The sequence below is a fragment of the Schistocerca serialis genome, chromosome 10 (assembly GCF_023864345.2).
Source record: "Schistocerca serialis cubense isolate TAMUIC-IGC-003099 chromosome 10, iqSchSeri2.2, whole genome shotgun sequence".
Lineage (NCBI taxonomy): Eukaryota > Metazoa > Arthropoda > Insecta > Orthoptera > Acrididae > Schistocerca > Schistocerca serialis.
This window is the reverse complement of record NC_064647.1, coordinates 56,027,783-56,050,275: the sequence shown is the minus strand read 5'-3', so window position 1 is coordinate 56,050,275 and position 22,493 is coordinate 56,027,783. Positions and strand designations below refer to the sequence as shown.

The window sequence follows — 22,493 nt, the reverse complement described above, 5'->3', positions numbered from 1 at the left end:
TGAGTGACTGTAGGAGGATACAAGATGACTTGGACAGGATTTGTGATTGGTGTAAAGAATGGCAGCTAACTCTAAATATAGATAAATGTAAATTAATGCAGATGAATAGGAAAAAGAATGCTGTAATGTTTGAATACTCCATTAGTAGTGTAGCGCTTGACACAGTCACGTCGATTAAATATTTGTGTGTAACATTGCAGAGCGATATGAAGTGGGACAAGCATGTAATGGCAGTTGTGGGGAAGGCGGATAGTCGTCTTCGGTTCATTGGTAGAATTTTGGGAAGATGTGGTTCATGTGTAAAGGAGACCGCTTATAAAACACTAATACGACCTATTCTCGAGTACTGCTCGAGCGTTTGGGATCCCTATCAGGTCGGATTGAGGAAGGACTTAGAAGTAATTCAGAGGCGGGCTGCTAGATTTGTTACTGGTAGGTTTGATCATCATGCGAGTGTTACGGAAATGCTTCAGGAACTCGGGTGGGAGTCTCTGGAGGAAAGGAGGCGTTCTTTTCGTGAATCGCTACTGAGGAAATTTAGAGAGCCAACATTAGCCAACATTTGAGGCTGCCTGCAGTACAATTTTACTGCCGGCAACTTACATTTCGCGGAAAGACCACAAAGATAAGAGAGATTAGGGCTCGTACAGAGGCATATAGGCAGTCATTTTCCCCTTGTTCTGTTTGGGAGTGTAACAGGGAGAGAAGATGCTAGTTGTGGTACGACGTACCCTGCGCCACGCACCGTATGGTGGATTGCGGAGTATGTATGTAGATGTAGAAGATAGTATAACGAATCCGAAAGTAACTCGGATACACTGCAATCGTTGTCACAGGTCTTTAAAACAATATTCCAGCAACGGAAAGCACTGCGAACATAGGAGTCGAAAGAGACCCGTAGACGAAATATGGCGTCGCAGCTGACCAGCCGACTTCGCCCACGGCAGATACCTTTCTGCATAGAGACCCTGTGAAGAAAAGTGAAGAAACAGAAGAATTGGGAAAGAAAGGGAAATTGGAAGGAATGTACAGAACTGTGAAATACTTAACAAGAAGAGAAATAAGGGCAAGAAGCAACCAAGGAATGTTACATATGTAAGGTGGCAACGGTCTTGCACCTCACTTGAGTCCATTTAACGTGACTGTAATCACTTTGCGAGCACTGTAGGTCAATAAAAACGACTGACAGCGGCGCAGTCGCTTTGTAGATAAGTAGTTGGTGTTTGTTGGAGCAATACTCTCGATTACGGTGTACGGAATGTCTGTGGAAACGCACCGGCACGCTGGCTAGGTAATACAGGGAGAATTACACGACTTCGTAATTATCAAATTTTGCGTCAATTTATTATGTGCGAGGCACCCGCCAGGGTAGCTGAGAGCGCTGACGCGCCGCTTCCTGGACTCGGGTAGGCGCGCCGGCCCCGGATCGAATCCGCCCGGCGGATTACCGTCGTCGGTCGGTGTGCCGGCCAGCCTGGTTGTAGTTTTTAGGCGGTTTTCCACATCCCGCTAGGTGAATACCGGGCTGGTCCCCACGTTCCGCCTCGCAGACATCTGAACACGCTCGCACTATTCCATTAATTACACTCGACACAGACAGCTGAGGTACACTAAGTCCGTCCCGAGGGGTTGGGGGTGGCTTCAGGAAGGGCATCCAGCCACCCCTTTCCACTAACCGCGCCAAATCCGTTCCTAACAGTGCCGACCCTGCGTCAGCGCGGGTCGTGGCACCAGTGAAAGAAAGAAAGAAAGTATTATATGCGAGGCATCGGGGACAGATCTCGGCCAGCAGCCTGCCAGCGCATCTCCAGGTGTGTAGCCTCAAGTGTTTACAGAACAGGGCAGTGGCTTTCTGGGCGTGCTCTCGCCTCCGTTCCACTAACTTTACGCCTTCGAGTAATTGAAGTGGGGCAGGCCGGGAGTCCCTTAGGAAGCAAAAATTCCGGAAAAATTGTTGTTGCCCGCAGCTGCGCAGGTGGCTTGGGCGGAGTTTACTCGTGAAATTTGGTAGAAAGGGAAGAATTTGAAAGGTCTCTGTTGGATTCCTTTCATGTTAATTTCTTAAATCTGTTGCCATTTACGGGATAAATTCCTCTTCTAAATTTACTGTGACGTTTCTGAGTATCTGGGAGGAGACTGAGTAGTGGAACGTGTTACTTTTACACATAGACGAGAACGATCTGTCACACTACTACACTTTAAAACACAGTTTATATATAATTCATGTCACACAGCCTCATACGGAACCTACATCTGCTTTCTTTTATATACTGTATATGATAAGATGCTGTCATCCCCCTGCCCTTCTGTGTGAGAGGATGAATGAGCAAATGTATTTCTAGTTGCATGCTTGAGGGTAGCAGACAAGCCTGTCTGCTAGAGAACAGTAGGACCAACGTCGGAACAGGTAGCTACGCTTTCTAAAAGCAAAGAGGTTTCTATGCTTAGTATGGTCCTGTCCGTCCCTTGTCATGTTTGTATAGGAAGCTGCCCCTCTGGCCACTTCCGTTTGTATTTGTGAGCCACCCTCAGGAAGGGACCACGGCAGTTTGTCCGCGGCGAGCGTCTGAAGTGGTAGGATCTCCGGCTAAGCGCGTCTCTGCTAAGTCCGTAGGACAATGGATTTCTCAAGTTCAGCCAAACTGATAATTTAATCACCTTTATTTCAGGTTTAGATCTAAAATATCTTATGTTATCTTAAATTGCAACGCAGTGTAATTCGAGTGTGAAGTTCAGAATATATGCCGGTAGTTGCTTTGTCACTACTTTGTGAGTAAAGTGGAACCACGTGTTGACCAGTAACTCTAACTAGCATCATCAATCTTAAATGCGAATGTGCGTGAGATTAGAACGTCTCGTCTTGACAATATTTTTCAATATAGCAACTTTTCTTTATGTTCAACAGATGTGGGGTGTCCTTTGAGACCAGTACCACGTGCTTATACAATTGTTTGACCCATCAGGTTAATAATAAGACGATAGTAACCAGTTCGAGGTTTTTCTTTTGTAAATTGCTTTTCGATCTAATTTATTTTAATTATCAAAATTATTATGGAGTTACACTCTTTGTGTAAATCAAGTTGACCACGTGAAGCATGTGGTGTAATCATCAAAGTAGCCCTCAGCTATTCTCTTCGGGAAGATTTCACAGAGAGTTAGTATGAATTTAGTATACCAGTGTGTGGTAATTAAATGACGGACAGGACTGCGCTACAAACGTAACTTCTTTGGGTGAAAATTGAATCGGTTGGTTGTGGTTAATTTCCTCTTGTGTATGTTTCAACGTTCTTCGTGTGTTATTTTATGAATGCAGTGTTGTATGCAGTCTCCCAATTTTGACTCCATATTTAATGTGTTCCGTAAGATTACAAACTCACATTTTCACAGTCCTAAATAAGGCACCAGCTTAGTTATAAATCAAGTTTAATACGCTGAAATTTCAATGATCAATGTTAAAATAAGTTTCCAAATATAAACTGATTTATTTCTTTTTATTTAAATTCTCTTTTTTATATACATATCACCGGTTGAAGTATGACTATTAAAAGATTATAATTAACGTTAGTCTGGTTGGGAATTTTGTAAGCTAGGCTGGATACCTGGTGAAATAATTGCTCAGTAATGCACGGTTAACTTCCCCAGACAGCTCACAGCTTTTAACCCGTTTTTATTGTCTAGCAGCACCGCTTGCAGAATAAAATTAAAGCAACAACATTACAAATTGTGGAAAATAGTTCGATTCCCAGGTCGTTCATTGGTCCGCACTTGGAAATTGGGTATTATGAGCGTTTGTAGGCATGTGATTTGTTCGGTAAAGTTTTGGTGGCGAAAACAGAGATGAAGAGCGTTCTTGGTGGAGTCTCTGTCGTGGTCTTCCGCCTTGGGCTTTCGTTCTGAGAGAACGTGAGCCGTGGCAGCTCTTTGCTGATGGGAAGATTGTCGCAATTCGAGAAATTTACGGGCAGCAGTCTGTTGTGCAAGTACTCTAGGAGTGTAGTTTCCGAGGCGCCGCACCCGGGTTCCACGACCGCCGGCGACCGCCGCTGCAACAGGCAGCAACATTGAGCCCGGTCCACACGCAACCATCTGTCTGCGCAGACATCGGCGCAGATGTCTGTACATGCAAAAGATCGCTGCAAATGTGGTGTGTTCACACGACACAAACCCCAATCTAGTACTCGCCCGCCATCTGTCGGTGCAGAAAAGAAATATCAGTGGCAAGCGACTACGCTCCCCGTAAACGTCATAAATTTAATTCGGTTATTTTGAAATATAGAAATGGAGGAAGTTCTGTTGTGGTCTGTGTTCGCAACTTGTGTTGCAAAAAACGTTCAGACCAACCGTAGGAAACAGAGAAGGCGGTCAAAATGGTGTAGACAGTGGCTGCTAAAGCGAAAGCAGTTTTCTCACGTACATTTACTGCGAGAGTTGCAGGGCGAACCTGTTTTGTTTTACATTACTTCGTGTTGCATTTCCTGGCACATTGACACTCCAATTTCATCTTCAATTGTACTCCTGCTTGGTCTTGACGTTTCTTGATCACTAAGAAAGCCAAGCAGATCAAAATACCATAACGTTGGCTGGTATACTTGATCTACTCTTGCACCAGATCTTCTAGATTTCTGTACTTTGGATAACTCTTTTCGGTAAACAGTTCGCTGACAGACTTAATTTACTTGACTTGCCTTCATGAACTCATCTTTCAGGACAGCGTAAATAGCTTCACATGTGTTGGCTATTATTTCACTCAACGCTTGTTTCGATATTGCAGTTGAAAATTTCAAATCCTTGTAGCTCCTTCCTGTTGCTAGGAATCTTAATGTTACCGCCAGCCGTTCATGAGGAGAAATTGCCCTTCTCGTACAAGTATTTTTTCTCATAATATGAGGGGTTTCAAGCTTTAAGAGATAATTATAAGTTTCGACATCCGTCCGCAAATAATTTCGCGAGTTCGCAACGAATTTATTTATTTTATTACCGTTTCTCTGTTTGCGAGGCGTCAACTGCCCGCAATTTGTCAATTAGAGCATTGTATACTGCTGTCTTTTTGTCTCGCTCACTATATTCTTTACTTTTAACGTTCCACATGCATGGGTGGTTTCTATATATTTCAATGAATTCACTTACAAACTCTCGAGAACACTGACGAGTATCAGCCATTTTAATGCCCTGTGCGCACAAATACAAACACTAGACTGAGCAGACAGCTGTTTCGCGCCAGATTTGCGGCGACCTCCTGTCCACACGCTCCAACTTGTCTGCGCAGACGTGGTTTGAACCCACAGATTTGAGAGGTTTCGCTCAAACCTCCAACTACTTCCAGGTTTGCTCACACCTCAGGTTGGTGCAAATCATCCCTCCACACGCAACGATCTGTCTGCGCAGATGTGATAGATCGTTGCGTGTGGACGGGCCTTTACGGTGAGATGGCTCCCGCTTCGGCCTGCGTTAGGAGTAGCGTTGAACAGATGGATCACGTGCATCTGCTGTTTCCACTGAGGTTCCACGACACTTTGGGGTGTAGTGAGTCTTCTTATTTTACTTTTTGTGTCGATGTCAGTCGGTCAGCCAATTTATAAAAGATCCCGTTTTGTACCGAAGACACAGTTCACTGCCAATCCCAGCTAGGAGGGTAATTTGTAAATGGTGAAACGTCTCTGTGAAGTCGTTTCATAAGACGCTTGTCGAATTTGGAACAACCTATTCATTTTACTACCTGATTTTAGCTCAATTCATGAACTCTTCCAGAAAGACTGAGAACTTAAATAAGGCCTATTGATTATCATATGTGTGTTTTAATGTGGGGTTTCGGTTTTGTTTTGTTGGAAACGCTGAGTTGGTCATCGTCTGTTGGGAGCAGACGACGTTGCTTCTCGTTCGAAGCAGAGCACAGGATGACCAACTTGGGTTTCCAATACCTGAACAGAGAGGTTTACCCATCTTAGTCGAAGGCTGTTTTTGTGTGTGAGGTTGGTGACGGAGGGCTACCCCTCCCTCTGGTAGCTTCCGCTGCACGGGGAGCTAGGTAATCTGGAAAGAGAAAGGGGCACTCTACGGTGACCGCTTGGTGAGTACGGATCGTAGCTCTTAAGGGGGGTTTCAGGTGATAGGAAGCAGGTTGAGTTAGGACTTCGTTATGTTTAACTGGTGAAATACTTAAGAACTTTAGCTTATCTGAAGCGTGTGAAGCGAGTATGATTTTTAATCTTATATTTTGTGGACGTTGCTTTTGTGTTTGTGTGTCGATTTTGTGCCACGTGTTTGGTAATCAATGACCCTCCTGGTTCACCACGGCACCGCATTACGCTTTATTTCAACAGTTTGCTTCTTTAATGAGATACAATTTCTGCAAGAATATCTCTTCTTTCGTGCACTCTCTACAAAATAGCACAACAGTTTGAGTCATAATGAACCACGCTCTCTAGTTCGGCCGTTTGAAAGCAGCAGACGCAGTTAGTATGTTAAATAATTATCGCACAGCCTTATGTATTGGTTGACCCTCTGTCCAGAATAGTACATGCCTAGAATCGTAATGCAAATCTCACTGAGATATTTTTATGGTATCAATGCAAAGGAGATGATAGTATAATTGTCTCCCACACCCGTTTTCTGTGTTTCTTCTTGCTGTAGTTAAATTGTGCTCTGTTACATTCTCACGTAATTCTTACTTAAATATTTCTACTCAGGCACCAGTTATGTGTACTTAGGATGTGCAACCAAATACTTAGATACAATAAATAATCTACGTGAAAAATAAATTCTGTGTTTTTGATCTTGTGCCCTTACTCCGATTTACAATCCTGAATTAATCAAGTTGCTTCATGTACGACATGGAGTGCTATTTATCTGGCTGCTTAAAGAAATTTGCATACTTGTAATTAAATTATTAAAGTAATTAAACTAATAATTTTCCAGCTCCGTTTTTTTCTAAATGGTTAGGAAGTGCTTGGTCTGGTGGCGACCCTGAATTTCTGAATTTTTATCATTATTTGTGTGAGAGAAGCAGCTAGAAATGCGAGATAACGTATATGGCTCGATGAGCAACGTCGTAAACATAGTAATACCTTACAATGGTTAATTTGTGTCTTTATTCAACATTGGACTGAACTTGATAGTAAATTTATTGATTCTGTAGAGCTTCTACTTTCAGTATTTTGATCCTAAATTCACCGTTTCCTTTACTTTATTTCTGTGTAATTGTCTGATATCATTGAGCCACCTAAGTGTTCGTTAGGGTTCATGTTTGGAAGTAAAGATAGGTGTGATTTATGATCAACAATACCATCGCAGATTAATTAGGGGTGACAGGGCGACATTTAAAACTAGCGTTATCCGTTCTTGTGTAAATTTCCACTCCCAATTTCTATGTAAGTTGTTTGACAGGGGCGAACACACGCAAAATCCAGATAAGCAACAGGTGGGGTGATACAACATAGACACAGGAAAAAGACCGTATGTCTAAAGGAGAGAATTTGGATGAATTATGCGCAAAAGTTATAAGGTGCTAGGCTGGTGAAACCAGGTTGGTATTGGAAGATGAACGTAAACAGAATGAAAAAGACTGAAGTCGTAAAATACTGAAATGGGAATTGGAGAATGCAGTTCAGGAACTCCTGGAAAAGGGAGCATTGGGGTGTGATAGAATACCATCTGGAGCACGGGAAATCGTCGCTATAAATTCAGTAGCCACATAGACAGAGGTAGTAAACAAAATATATGACACAGTAGTTTGGTCTTAAGATCTACTTAAGACCTTTAAGTAAAAGGTGTTACTCAAAAGAATGTAAGGACAGTTGTTGTTGTTGTTGTGGTCTTCAGTCCTGAGACTGGTTTGATGCAGCTCTCCATGCTATTCTATCCTGTGCAAGCTTCTTCATCTCCCAGTACTTACTGCAACCTACATCCTTTTGAATCTGCTTAGTGTATTCATCTCTTGGTCTCCCTTTACGATTTTTACCCTCCACGCAGCCCTCCAACGCTAAATTTGTGATCCGTTGATGCCTCAGAATATGTCCTACCAACCGGTCCCTTCTTCTGGTCAAGTTGTGCCACAAACTCCTCCTCTCCCCAATTCTATTCAATACCTCCTGATTATTTATGTGATCTACGCATCTAATCCTCAGTATTCTTCTGTAGCAGCACATTTCAAAAGCTTCTATTCTCTTCTTGTCCAAACTATTTATCGTCCATGTTTCACCTCCATACATGGCTACATTCCATACAAATACTTTCAGAAACGACTTCCTGACATTTAAATCTATACTCGATGTTAACAAGTTCTCTTCTTCAGAAACGTTTTTCTTGCCAATGCCAGTCTGCATTTTATAGCCTCTCTACTTCGACCATCATCAGTTATTTTGCTCCCCAAATAGCAAAACTCCTTTACTACTTTAAGTGTCTCATTTCCTAATCTAATCCCCTCAGCCGCGCTGTCTAGGGCGCTGCAGTAATGGACTGTGCCGCTGATCCCGGCGGAGGTTCGAGTCCTCCCTCGGGCATGGGTGTCTGTGTTTGTCAGCCAGCCAGGGTGGCCGAGCGGTTCTAGGCGCTTGAGTCTGGAACCGCACGATCGCTACGGTCACAGGTTCGAATCCTACCTCGGGCATGGGTGTATGTGATGTCCTTAGTTAGGTTTAACTAGTTCTAAGTTCTAGGGGACTGATGACCACAGATGTTAAGTCCCATAGTGTTCAGAGCCATTTGAACCATTTTTTTTTCATTACTCTACATTATTTTTTAGTCCTGCAGTTTTTTCCAGCAGTGTAGTTTTATCGGTTATTTTACAAGAGCTGCTACGAAATCGTGCCAAGGGGAATTGAAAAGAAAATTGGGGAAAATACTGGGGCAAGTCCAGTTCAGGGTGAGAAAGCGAAATCGGACAAGAGACAATATAGCTTACCTCACGATTATTGGAGAAAGAGTTGTAGAAATGAACAAGTGAGTGTATATTTGTTTCAGAGACTGGAAGAAGAGTCAACTGGCATATAGTGCTGAGAACTGCAGTAGATGTTGAGACAAATGGTAAAGATAGGAGATTAACGATGGAGATGTATACAAACCAAAAAGTGACTGAGTAGGGAATGGAGAGACGGGAGAGATGATCGTTAGAACGGATCTAAGGCAAGGATTCTCATTACCACTGAAGCTGTTCAACGTACACTGTGTGGTCGAAAGTGTCCGGACACTCCCAGAAACTTACCTATTTCGTATTAGGCGCATTGTGCTGCTACCTACTGGCAGATGCTCCATATCAGCGACCTCAGTAATCATTTGACATCGTGAGAGAGCAGAATGGGGCGCTCCGCGGAACTCACGGACTTGGAACGTCGTCAGGTGATTGGGTATCGCTTGTGTTATACGTCTGTACGCGGTATTTCCACACTCCTGAACATCCCTAGGTCCACTGTTTCCGATGTGATAGTGAAGTGGAAACGTGAAGGGACACGTACAGCACAAAAGCGTACAGGCCGACCTCGTCTGTTGACTGACAGAGATCGCCGACAGTTGAAGAAGGTCGTAATGTCTAATAGGCAGTCATCTATCCCGACCATCGTACAGGAATTCCAGAGTGCATCAGCATCCACTGCAATTACCATGACAATTAGACAGGAGATGAAAAAACTTGGATTTCATTGTCGAGCGGCTGCTCATATGCCACACATCACGCCGGCAAATGCCAAACGACGCCTCGCTTCCTCTAAGGAGCGTAAACACTGGACGACTCAACAGTGGAAACATGTTCTGTGGAGTGACGAATCACGGTACACAATGTGGCGATCCGATGGCAGGGTGTGTGTTGGCGAATGCCCGGTGAACGTCATCTGCTAGGGTGTGTAGTGCCAACAGTAACATTCGGAGTTATCGTATGGTCGTGTTTTTCATGAAGGGTCTTGCACCCCTTGTTGTTTTGCGTGGCACTATCACAGCACAGGCCTACATTGATGTTTTGAGCATCTTCTTCCTTCCCTCTGTTGAAGACCAATTTGGGGATGGCGGTTGCATCTTTCAACACCGTTGAACACCTGTTCATAATCCACGGCCTGTGGCGGAGTGGTTACACGACAATAACATCCCTCTAATGGACTGGCCTGGACAGAGTCCTGCCCTGAATCCTATAGAACACCTTCGGGATGTTTTGGAACGCCGACTTCCTGCCAAGCCTCACCGACCGATATCGATATCTCTCCTCCGTGAAGAAAGGGCCGCACCTGATTGAACGTATGGCTGCGAGAGTGGAAGCTTTCATCAACGGGCTGGACCCGGCGAAGGTTCGAGTCCTCCGTCGGGCATGGGTGTGTGTGTGTTTGTCCTTAGGATAATTTGGTTAAGTAGTGTGTAAGCTTAGGGACTGATGACCTTAGCAGTTAAGTCCCGTAAGATTTCACACACATTTGAACATTACCGATGGAGGGCGCCACGAACTTGTAAGTCATTTTCAGCCAGGTTTCCGGATACTGTTGATCACATAGTGTACATACGGGAGAACACAAGAGGCGTTGTAATTGGAGGAGAAAAGATAAATGCTATAAAATACGCAAATGAACAAGCTCTGCTGGCAGTATCAGAAGAGGATCTAAAGCACATGTTGAAGAGTATTGCAAGAAAAGGTGAGGAGTATGGAATGAAGATATCTACATCTACATCCATACTCCGCAAGCCACCTGACGGTGTGTGGCGGAGGATATCTTGAGTACCTCTATCGGTTCTCCCTTCTGTTCCAGTCTCGTATTGTTCGTGGAAAGAAGGATTGTCGGTATGCCTCTGTGTGGGCTCTAATCTCTCTGATTTTATCCTCATGGTCTCTTCGCGAGATATAGGTAGGAGGAAGCAATATACTGCTTGACTCCTCGTTGAAGGTATGTTCTCGAAACTTCAACAAAAGCCCGTACCGAGCTCCTGAGCGTCTCTCCTGCAGAGTCTTCCACTGGAGTGTATCTATCATCTCCGTAACGCTTTCGCGATTAATAAATTATCCTGTAACGAAGCGCGCTGCTCTCCGTTGGATCTTCTCTATCTCTTCTATCAATCCCACGTGGTACGGATCCCACACTGCTGAGCAGTATTCAAGCAGTGGGTGAACAAGCGTACTGTAACCTACTTCCTTTGTTTTCGGATTGCATTTCCTTAGGATTCTTCCAATTAAGTTAGATGTAGGAAAGACGAAAGTGATGCCTAAGCTAGAAGGAAGCTCCAGTTAATGTATAGTTAGACGGAAAAAACATAGATCGAGTAAAATTCTTTCTGTACCTGGGAAGTTTAATGACATAGCTCTATAGAGAAACAAGGAGGAGGATATCTGTCGCAAAGAGAACATTTAACAAGGTGAAGCACTTAGCGACAGCTAGAAGAATTGCAATGGAGCTGTGGAAATCTGCTAAACTGGTGTCTGGAGCGCAGTGTCATACAGTAGAGAGTCATGGACAGTTCAAACGAAATAAGTTATTAGAAATTCGTGGAAAGTAGTCGCGAAAAAGAATGCTTTAGGCGAAGTGGAAACAGGGGAAGAAAGGTGATTACTGAAAGTGATCAGAAAGAGGAAAATATTTTTGATGGGACATACACTGCATGGGAACTGTCTGTGACGAAGAATTATAGAGGGAAAAGTGGAAGCAATTAGAGGAAGAGAATTAGAACGATGTATGACATTAGAAGAGCACGGACATACATACTGATGAAGGAAGACACTGAGTACGGTATATGATGGAGAGCATCCATTTGGAACCTAAGGTACCTTAGAGGAGAAGAAGAAGAAGTAGAAGAAGAGAAAGAATATACGCTCTCCAGCTCTCGGTGCCGCCTGCTGCTCCCTCCCAGCTACGCCACGCAGCTGCGGAGTACCCAACGTGTCCGCCACGTGCAGAGCTCCGTCTGGAGCGCTACACAGCTTCGCCGCCCGCAGCCTGCAGCAAACCAGTTCTGTGACTTCAGGCTGGGGTTGCAGTGGCGACGCGACCACACGCCGTGCGGTTAGGCGGGGCGCCGATCCGTCACAGCTACAGACAGTTGAAGGCTGCAGGTGGCGTTCCCACGAGCTGGCCGCTCCAGGCCAGGCCGCTGGACCAGCCACAAGGGGGAAGCTGTGGCCTGGGGCGACCCTGCCGTCAGCTGGTCAGCAGCTCGTGGACTCCCCTGGTGCCCAGATGGGCGGCGGGGAGAGGAGAGGAGGGGCCAAACAGCCACCCTCCTCCATCTGTTTCGGCCAGCGCTTGCCGGCCGTCTGTACTCGTGCAAAATATCGACCTAATACTTAATCCGTGGATAACACAAGAGAGATCAAATTTAATTGACGAAAGGAAGAAACATAAAAATGCAGCAAAAGAAGCAGACGAAATGCATTACAAACGTCTAAAACGTAAGATTGACAGGAAGTGCAAAATAGCTCTGCAGGAATGGCTATACGACAAATGTAAGAATTAGAAGCATATTTCTCAGGGAGAAAGATACACTGTTTACAGGACAACTACAAAGGGCTTTACAGACAAAAGAAGGAGCCATATCTACATCTACATACATACTCCGCAATCCACCATACGGTGCGTGGCGGAGGGTACCTCGAACCACAACTAGCATCATCTCTCCCTGTTCCACTCCAAAACAGAACGAGGGAAAAATGACTGCCTATATGCCTCTGTACGAGCCCTAATCTCTCTTATCTTTGTGGTCCTTCCGCGGAATAAGTTGGCGGCAGTAAAATCGTACTGCAGTCAGCCTCAAATGCTGGTTCTCTGAATTTCCTCAGTAGCGATTCACGAAAAGAACGCCTCCTTTCCTCCAGAGACTCCCACCCGAGTTCCTGAAGCATTTCCGTAACACTCGCGTGCTGATCAAACCTACCAGTAACAAATCTAGCAGCCCGCCTCTGAATTGCTTCTATGTCCTCCCTCAATCCGACCTGATAGGGATCTCAAACGCTCGAGCAGTACTCAAGAATAGGTCGTATTAGTGTTTTATAAGCGGTTTCCTTTACAGATGAACCACATCTTCCCAAAATTCTACCAATGAACCGAAGACGTCTATCCGCCTTCCCCACAACTGCCATTACATGCTTGTCCCACTACATATCGCTCTGCAATGTTGCGCCCAAATGTTTAATCGACGTGACTGTGTCAACCGCTACACTACTAATGGAGTATTCAAACATTTATCTATATTTAGAATTAGCTGCCATTCTTTACACCAATCACAAATCCTGTCTCGTACACCACAGTATCATGAGCAAACTGCCGCACATTGCTATCCACCCTGTCCAAAAGATCATTTATGTAGATAGAAAACAACAGCGGACCTACCACACTTCCCTGAGGCACTGGGTCACGATGGAATACCAGTCCTGAGCAAAGAAAGGAAAGCTGAGAGGTGGAAGGAGTGTACAGTTTACACAGGGGAGATGAGCTTGAATTCAATATTATAGAAAGGGAAGTGGACATAGACGAAGATGAGATGGGAAATATGATACTGCGAGAAGAATTTGACAATGTCGAAAGAAGGTCCCTGGAGTAGGCGACATTCGTCAGAACTACTGATAACTTTGGAGAGCCAGCCGTGACAAAACTCTTCCATTTGGTGAGGAGCAAGATGTATGACGCAGGCAGAATACCCCCAGACTTCAAGAAGAATATAATAATTTCAAATCCAAAGAAAGCAGGTGCTGACAGGTGCCAATATTGCAGAACTATCAGCTTAATAAGTCATGGTTGCAAAATACTACTGCGAATTCTTTGTAGACGAATGATAAAACTGGTAGAAGCCGACCTTGGAGACGATCAGATTGGATTCCAGAGAAACATAAGAACAACCGAGGGATTACTTATCTTAGAACATAGGTTAAGGAAGAGCCATCTTACGCTTGTAGCGTTTACAGACTTAGAGAGAGATTTTGACAATGTCGACTGGAAAACTCTCTTTGACATTCTGGAAGTAGCAGGGTGAAATACTGGGAGCGAAAGGGTATTTACGACTTATACAGAAACCAAACGGCAGTTGCAAGAAAAAAATGGTTCAAATGGCTCTGAGCATTATGGGAGTTCCTCTAGATCTTAGAACTACTTAAACCTAACTAACCTAAGGACATCACACACATCCATGCCCGAAGCAGGATTCGAACCTGCAACCGTAGCAGTCGCGCGGTTAGAGGACTGAAGCGCCTAAAACCGCTCGGCCACAGCAGCCGGTGCAGTTGCAAGAGTTGAGGGCCATGAAAGCGAAGCAGTGGTTAAGAAGGGAGTGAGACAAGGTTGTAACCTGTCCCACATGTTATTCAACCTGTACATTGAGCAAGCACTAACGGAAACCAAAGAAGAATTAGGAGTATGAATTAAAGCTCGGGAAAAGAAATACAAAACCTTGAGGTTTGCCGATGACATTGTAAATCTGTCAATGACAGCAAAGGACTTGGAAAGGAGGGCATAATATGTACAACAGCAAAAGAAAACGAGGAAATGGAATGCAGTCTAATTAATCAGACGATGCTGACGGAATTATATTAGGAAACGAGTCTCTAAAAGTAATAGATGAGTTTTCTTATTTGGGCAGTGAAATAAGTGATGATGGCCAGATTAGAGAGGATATAAAATGTAGACTGGCAACAATAACGAAAGCATTTCTAAAGAAGAGAAATTTGTTAACATCGAACAATGATATAAGTGTTAGGAAGGTTATTCTTAAAGTATTTGTATGGACTGTAGCCATATAGCGAAGCACAGGGGATAAACAGCTTAGAGAAAAAGAGAATAGAATCTTTTGAAATGTGGTACCACAGAAATTTGCTGAAGTTTACATGGGTAGATCACGTAACTTATGAGGAAGTACCGAATAAAACTGGAGAGAAAGGAAATTTGTGCTACAACCTGATTAGAAGAAGGGATTAGTTGATAGAACACATTCTGGAACATCAAGGCATCATCAATTTAGTATTGGAGGAAATTATGGGCGATAAAAATCGTATAGGGGGAGACTAAGAGATGAATATAGTAAGCAGATTCAGAAGGATGTGGGTTGCAATAGTTATTCGGAGATGAAGAGGATTCAACAGGGTAGGGTAACATGGAGAGGTGCACCACATCAGTCTTCGGACTGAACACAACAACAACAACAACAATACTTCGCCTACCAATTCCAAATAAGGATGGTGTTGACAGGTATGAAAACACGGTGTCCAGGGCAGAGGTACACACTAACAAATGCTTATAACGAAAGAACTCATTTTATGTTGTTGGGCAAGTACGCTGTTGATAAACGCTCTCCATGACGTGACACCATTTCACGAGAGGCGCTGAGTCGTATGGCGCATGTTTACACTGCACTCACCACGTGGACGCCAAAACGAAAGGTGTGTACTGTGGTTAGTAGAGCTAAAGTTTGCAACATGTGTTCAGCAATGTGCAAGAAGAGAACGGAACGTCTATCCTCCCACTCGCAAATCAGTGCGACGCAAATCTCCGAAAAACAGGATGTTTGATTACAAATGCTGGAAAACTTCCTGAAACGCGTATGACTGAAGAGCCCGTGGAACATGTGCGCAAAGCATTCGACAGCAACCCACGTAAATCCATTAAACAAGCTAGGGGAGGGAATCCCCTTCGACGGCGCGTAAACATCTCCGGTTGCGTGCTTGCAAATTTTTGCATCATATTGGGTCTGAGGTTCACCGCAGACGATGTGATTTTGCTGTTGAAATGTTGCGTCGTAGACACGAAAGCGGCGACTACCTCAGTGTAGTGCTGTTTAGTGAGGACTCTACTCTCCACGTCTGTGGCAAAGTTACCCGACGTAACTGTCGAAGATGGGGAATTGAGGCTACAGTAGAAGTGACTGAGTATGAAAGGGATACACAAAACGTGGATGTACTGTGGGGATTACATAAACATGTTGTGATTGGTCCATTTTTTATTGGCTCTACAGTGACAGGGCACATCTATCTCGGCATGCTTGCGAACTGTGCAGTTTCATTGATGCCTCCCGACCACGTTTTCCAGCAGGATGGTGCCCCACCCAAATATCATGGCCGTGTTACCACATTTCTCCTCGAGACATTTTCTGAGCGTTGGGCTGGAAAGGGGAGGGGCTGGGGGGACTCCGCCAGGTATCAGTTCATTGGGATTTATCAAGGACTTTGTAGATGTGGTAGATTTCGCACAACGGATCTACGCCGCAGTACAGGCCATAACACACGTCATACCTATGAACGTGTGACGAGAGGAACTGTTCCGATAACTGTCGGGCTACCGGCCGGAGTGGCCTAGCGGTTCTAGGCGCTACAGTCTGGAACTGCGTGACCGCTACGGTCGCAGGTTCGAATCCTGCCTCGGGCATGGATGTGTGTGAAGTTTAAGTAGTTCTAGGGGACTGATGACCTCAGAAGTTAAGTCCGATATTGCTCAGAGCCATTTGAACTGTTCAGCTGTATGTAAACCGTGTCCCCATTGAACTAAATCAACATGCGTAACAATGTTTGATGAGCCACGTACAATGTTGGACAAATAAAGTTATAAACCTTAATAAATACTGAAGTATAAACAAACGTTTTTGTGTATCTCTAGCCCTTACTATCGAACTATCTGTTTTATTAAGTAATAGTTGCAAAGTACTGACCCAAATACTTCAGCCTCGGATCTACGGAATTTCCTAACCGCTGCAAAAACTTGATAACGCCCCGCTTCCCACTCGAGGGTTTGACATAGTACATAAAAAAATCGATTTTTCAAAAATATGTTCATTTTGTAGCGCACATCTTCATTTAGAGTTTGATGTATAAAACATATATGTCCGAGGAAATGTAAGAAATATTATCTGGTGTTAAGTATGCCAAAGTGCAGTGCCACGCCTCTTCACACAGGATTCTTCTATCGCTCGTCACTGTATTTCGCTCTGTGGAATTCAAACGTGTATATTTTATAATGGAAGCCATCAAACCTATATTCAGGACAGTGGAAATAATTTGTGACGGGGAGAATAAGAACTCCAGAAAATTTGCACTCTTTATGCCTGTTAGTAATAACTTTCTCTTTCGTGTGACATAAATATGGGAAACATTAAACCACTAAAGAAAAGAGACAAGCAAGGCAGTACACATTTCTTCAACCCTTAGGTCCCAGCATTTTTTTCTCTCTAATCTTGCTACAGCGTTACACGGTGTGCTTTACTTTCTGAGAAAGAACCCATTACCTCATCAAAGTTCGTCAAACGTTTTTCTAAATCAAAAACCGAAATGTCGTTGTCTAGTATTGTAAAAACTCTTAATACGAGTAGTACCAAAGCTCGTGTGGTTTCTCAATTTGATTACGTGTATTTTGTCACTGTCTGCTAGATACAACGAAAGAGGCCTTTTTAATATTGCAGCAATTTAACACATGCCAGATAAACGAGACTGTTTTGGCACAAAGGGTCAATTTTATCTACTTCGTTTACATAAATAACACGACAGAATATCATTCACAAATTACCAGTATCAAATGCCTATTAGTTCTATTACAATGAGAAATTTTATGTTGGGAAATAGTTTCACATTTCATTCATATGCTCCAGTTTCTCAAGCATGAGATCGAAAAGTAGTAATAGTCCGAAATTTTTATATGAATTTGAAAGTGGGTACACATTATGTGGCGCCCGAATGTGACAATAGTATTGATGTAAACTAAAACAAAACTATGATTTTTATAAACGATGTATGTCTCTGATAGGCTTTATAATGCGGATCGCTGAGTGTGTACGACCGCAGAGCCAAAGATACTGCTTCTGGTCTGAGATTGTAGTGTTGGAGTAAGAGAGGGCTTGACGCACTGTTGTATGTAGCTGTCTGTAAGTGAAAGAGGCAGTTTTTGTGGTTTGCTCTGTGTAGCCACCATGTGTTGGATTTATATAGAAATTACGAGAACATGGAAGCAGAAGTCTTCATGCAAGCAAGGTAAAGATGTTAAATAATTGTGATTTTCGTTTTGCCAACGCTCTGGTATAGATGAGTTGGTTAATAATTTGTAGCTGTTGAGTAACCCCAGAATGTACGTAAACTGATTGATAAAAAGGCTAGTTAGATATTTCACTTTTTTAATGTTTCTAAGTTTTTTTAACAGAGCTGTATGTAATTTGATGATTTGCATTTATGCAGTTTCATGAGGTTAGATAATACTTGCTGTATTGTTCGTGAATCAATTAGTAAATATGCTTCAACTGTCAGATGTTTTTCAAAAGACAAACTTAACTTGCCATCTAATTTTGTTAAAAAAAACCCTCAGTGCTAGTAATTCACCATAATCAGTACCGCCTCCCTGTCCAGGTCATACGTTTTTCAAAGAAGTTGGATTTTTCTGAAATGTTTTCATTTATCAGCCAAAAGAATACCATGTGCATTTCAAAGTATTATGCCCAGCATTGCACAGTGCTGAGCCTGTAGCTAGCATATTTTTATTTTTTTTAGAAAAGAGACCAGAATATATCGCGTTTCACCGTTGCTGCTCTAGAGGTACTACAATATAACTATTTGTATGCCCTCGCCATTATTCAGTGTATTCCATACATAGCAGAATAATTTTACTAAGTATCCAAAATATTTTATTAATTAAAAGAACTTTACAATTTGGAATCGTCATATTCTTCCATATAATTTGTGTGATGTCCCCGTTTCTTCTCCTTCCTCGTTCTAACAATCCTGCCATCACTGATTCTGTAACTACCCTCCAGTTAACTTCACTGGTTTAGTTATCCCACCTTTATTTTCCGGTTAGGCCTTATTACATGTTCGCACAACGCGTTTTCCGCGCTATTCCAAGAATAGAACCTTAAGCACCTGCTAACCAGGGACTGTACAACTGGGCCTTAGTAGTGTAGTGATCTGGTAAAAATTTTCTGTCAATTTTCATTTTCTTGGATACACCGAGAAGACAATATGTAATTGAAGTGGACTGACAAGGCAGCCAGTCCACAGTGACGGGTAGCCGATAGAAAGGCACGCGTACACACTCACGCCGACGGGCGTCAATTCTGGAACAGGATAACTATTGAAGGGTAGCAAGAAAAGTACGTAGCTGCTTTATACTTAACTTTATTATTTGATGACTACAGCATTCTTCTTGAGACATTTATACTATAACTCTCAAAGTAGGTAAGGCTAATGGCGCCTTGCTAGGTCGTAGCCATGGACTTAGCAGAAGGCTATTCTAACTGGCTCTCGGCAAATGAGAGGAAGGCTTCGTCCGTATGGTCGCTAGCAATCTCCTCGTACAACTGGGGCGAGTGCTATATCGTCTCTCGAGACCTGCCTTGTGGTGGCGCTAGGTCTGCGATCACACAGTGGCGACACGCGGGTCCGACATGTACTAAATGGACCGCGGCCGATTTAAGCTACCACCTAGCAAGTGTGGTGTCTGGCGGTGACACCACAGTAATCTTTCTTGCCCGTTTTCCTGTTAGTCGTTTATTTTCACTCTGATAGTCTGAATCTATGGATTCGCTAATAATTATACCAACGCTGATCATTCGCACACCCAGTCAACCACATAAACAAACAGCGACAGGTGCTCACCCGTTGGGGTTTATTCAGCTCAGCTCGTTTAGCCCTGCCTGTCCTCTTCTGTCTGCGGAAAACTTTTTTCATTTCTAGATGCGACGAGGATTCTCCTGGCTGAGACATCACTTACACTATGTAAGCATTCAAAAATCGACTTATGATTAGTTCCGAAATCAACTTTGACTGTGTTTAAAAATGTTCAAAAGCAAACTGGGATGCTTTTCAAAATCATATGAATAATCGATAAACCAACGTGCGCTGGATGTTATGCGCTTTGTGAAAAAGGATTTTTCTTCAAGACTGTGAACTTAGCGCCTCCTGAAATTGCCGCCCCGGGCAGATACAACCGGTGCCCCCACCCCCCACCCCCACCCTTCCCGTCCCCTTGCCCTAGACCCAGGCCTGAATTATTTACAAATGAATGGGAGGAATTGGTGGAAATCGAATTCGGGGAAAATCAGTTTGGGTTCTGGACAAATGTAGGAATATTCGATGTCTTACAGGACCTACAACTCTTCTTAGAAGATAGACTGAAGAAAGGCAAACCTACGTTTATATCACTTGAATCGTATATATTTAAAAGGGCATCAGCCTATAATTTTATGATTTCGAGTTTGCTATTACATCAGATACTACATATGTAACTGCACAAACTGACATTGAGGCATCAATCTGTTAGTTATTGAACATTCTACAAGTTTCTATAAAACAATGTAATTTTTGTAGAGGCTTCAATCAATTACCCATGCCCTTTCAAAACTAAAGATGTACAGAGTCGGGACTCGTAACCCTTTGAAAATGAAATTCAGAGGGTGTCATATATCATTTCTGCTCCCAACCCCTCTGTAAGTTACTGAAGAAACCGGAAGTATTCCGAAAGTGACATTGTTTACGAACGCTTTTTCACATTCTGTTTTCAGTGGCGCAAGAAAGAGTTTTATTACTCCTTCTACAACGATCAATGGACCGATTATACTTTTCGCCTGTGTCTCCAACGTGATCCGTTGACTGCGCCAGAAGAGCCAGGTTATGCATTTGGTTATGTTCCAGGTAATTCCAGTACAATCAAGAAATTGGAACACTTGGCTTTCTATGAAGAAATTTTGAATTGGCCTGTAAAGAACGACAGCCAAGATGACGGGTGAATGGACTGTCAGACACTGATTATTGTTATAGAATGATGCATTAGTATTCTCAAATATAGTACTGTATGTTCTATATTGTATGCAGTCAACATAATGTTATTTCACTAATATTTTACATGTGGTTTTATAAAAAGGTATTGGTTTCCATAGTTTGGTGGTTACTTACATTACCAGAATATAACTTAAAAAGTTCAATCTCTTGTTCAATCACATTTACATCAATAACAACAATGCCAAGGAAGTTTCCCATATAAAGTTATTATGAAATTCAAACAGTTTTTCTCACTTTCTCACAAATGTGTCTTGGTTAACTTCACGCTTTTTAAAAATAAACGATTCATTTGTAGATTTACAGAAAACTCTTGCAACGTTGGGTGGAAAATATGCGATGAAACTGAACTTAGCAGGACTAAAATACAGAGAGCGAGAGGCAACTGACAACACGTTATTTACCACTAGTCAGCTGTTATAAGAGACAAAGGACAAGAAAGGGAAGCACTACTTCAAAAGGCAGTGAGACAAGTCATAGCCTTTTCCCGATGTTATTCAGTCTGTATACTGAGGAAGTGGAAAAGCAAACCGACGAGGTATTTGGAAGGGGATGTAAAGTTCAGGAAGAAGGAATAAAAAGAAGAGGACCTTCGTATTACAGAAACATGTTTCAGTACATTTGAACATCATCAATGGCCCATGTTTTATTCAGATCTGGAAAATACAACATACACTACTCAATAATTATTGAACGAAAATTTGGGCAAAAATCAGTTCATGCGTGCATGACTATTAAAAGGAGGTGCAACAAAATCTCCTAGAGACAAATGTAATGTTTAGAACAAATTTAAAAAGTTGAAGGCCTAACTTTCGTTCAGTAATTATTCCGAGAAACAAACCAGAATAAAACAGACACACTGATGGTGGTGGAAATTTTTTGCCATTAGATTGGAGTATTCATCCGTCCTAGTTGTTATACCACTATCTTAACAGTAAAAAAATAAAATTAAAGGGCATGTCCTGCTATCAGAAGTCTTGTACAGCACCAAAATATCACGTGCGAGCCATATCAATGAACACTTGATTAAAAAAGAAAAAGCCAAAGTTTCCTCAACTGGCGGATTATTTTTATTTTATGCTTTAGGAATGGTTGGTGAAAACCTGCGACTGTAGAGACAGTGCGTTTGGTTGTGGAATGACTTTTTCTGCTGGCAGGCACGATTTTCTTTTGTTTACTTCTTGGACACTCCCAGTTACGATTTTCTGTCATATATTTATTACATGACAAATTTCCGAGAAATAATTCCCATTGTCAAATGAGCATTTTTGTGTATGTACGTGTAATGCTTTCGATGTGTGAGTTGCTGCATCACCATTGTGTTGCGTTTATGAAAGAAAATCGTCACTGGCAACAGAAAACGCTATTTTATGAAGAAATAGGTTCACAAAATACTTAACACTTATACTTTCTTCTTCATTATACACTTTGCCTAACGATCAAACTGTACTTGTTCCACTGTGTGTAACGCTCGCAGTCCTCGGTAGTATAGTGGTTAGTATCCCCGCCTGTCACGCGGGAGACCCGGGTTCGATTCCCGGCCGGGGAGAAATATTTTACCTTCTAAAGGAATACCGTTGTGTTTGAGAACGTTAATTTAATGACCATGACATTTTGTGGTGTTTATCTTTTTAGGCAGAAAATACAATTTCCACATTTTCATATATTATCATTGATGTATGACAATTACACAACTTCGGAAGGACGGATAAAATATGTTCATAATTTACAAATTTATAGACATATTATTGACATAATTTATCACATCTGTCGTAGTGTTCAACAAGTCGTAGCGGTT

General features: G+C 42.7%; 1 non-coding gene across 1 annotated transcript; it reads left to right on the top strand.

Moving 5' to 3' along the window:
* The first annotated feature begins 22,172 nt into the window (after positions 1–22,172).
* Positions 22,173–22,244, top strand: Trnad-guc (transfer RNA aspartic acid (anticodon GUC)). Its single transcript has one exon. It is a non-coding gene; the product is annotated as a tRNA-Asp (tRNA).
* The last annotated feature ends 249 nt before the right edge of the window (positions 22,245–22,493 follow it).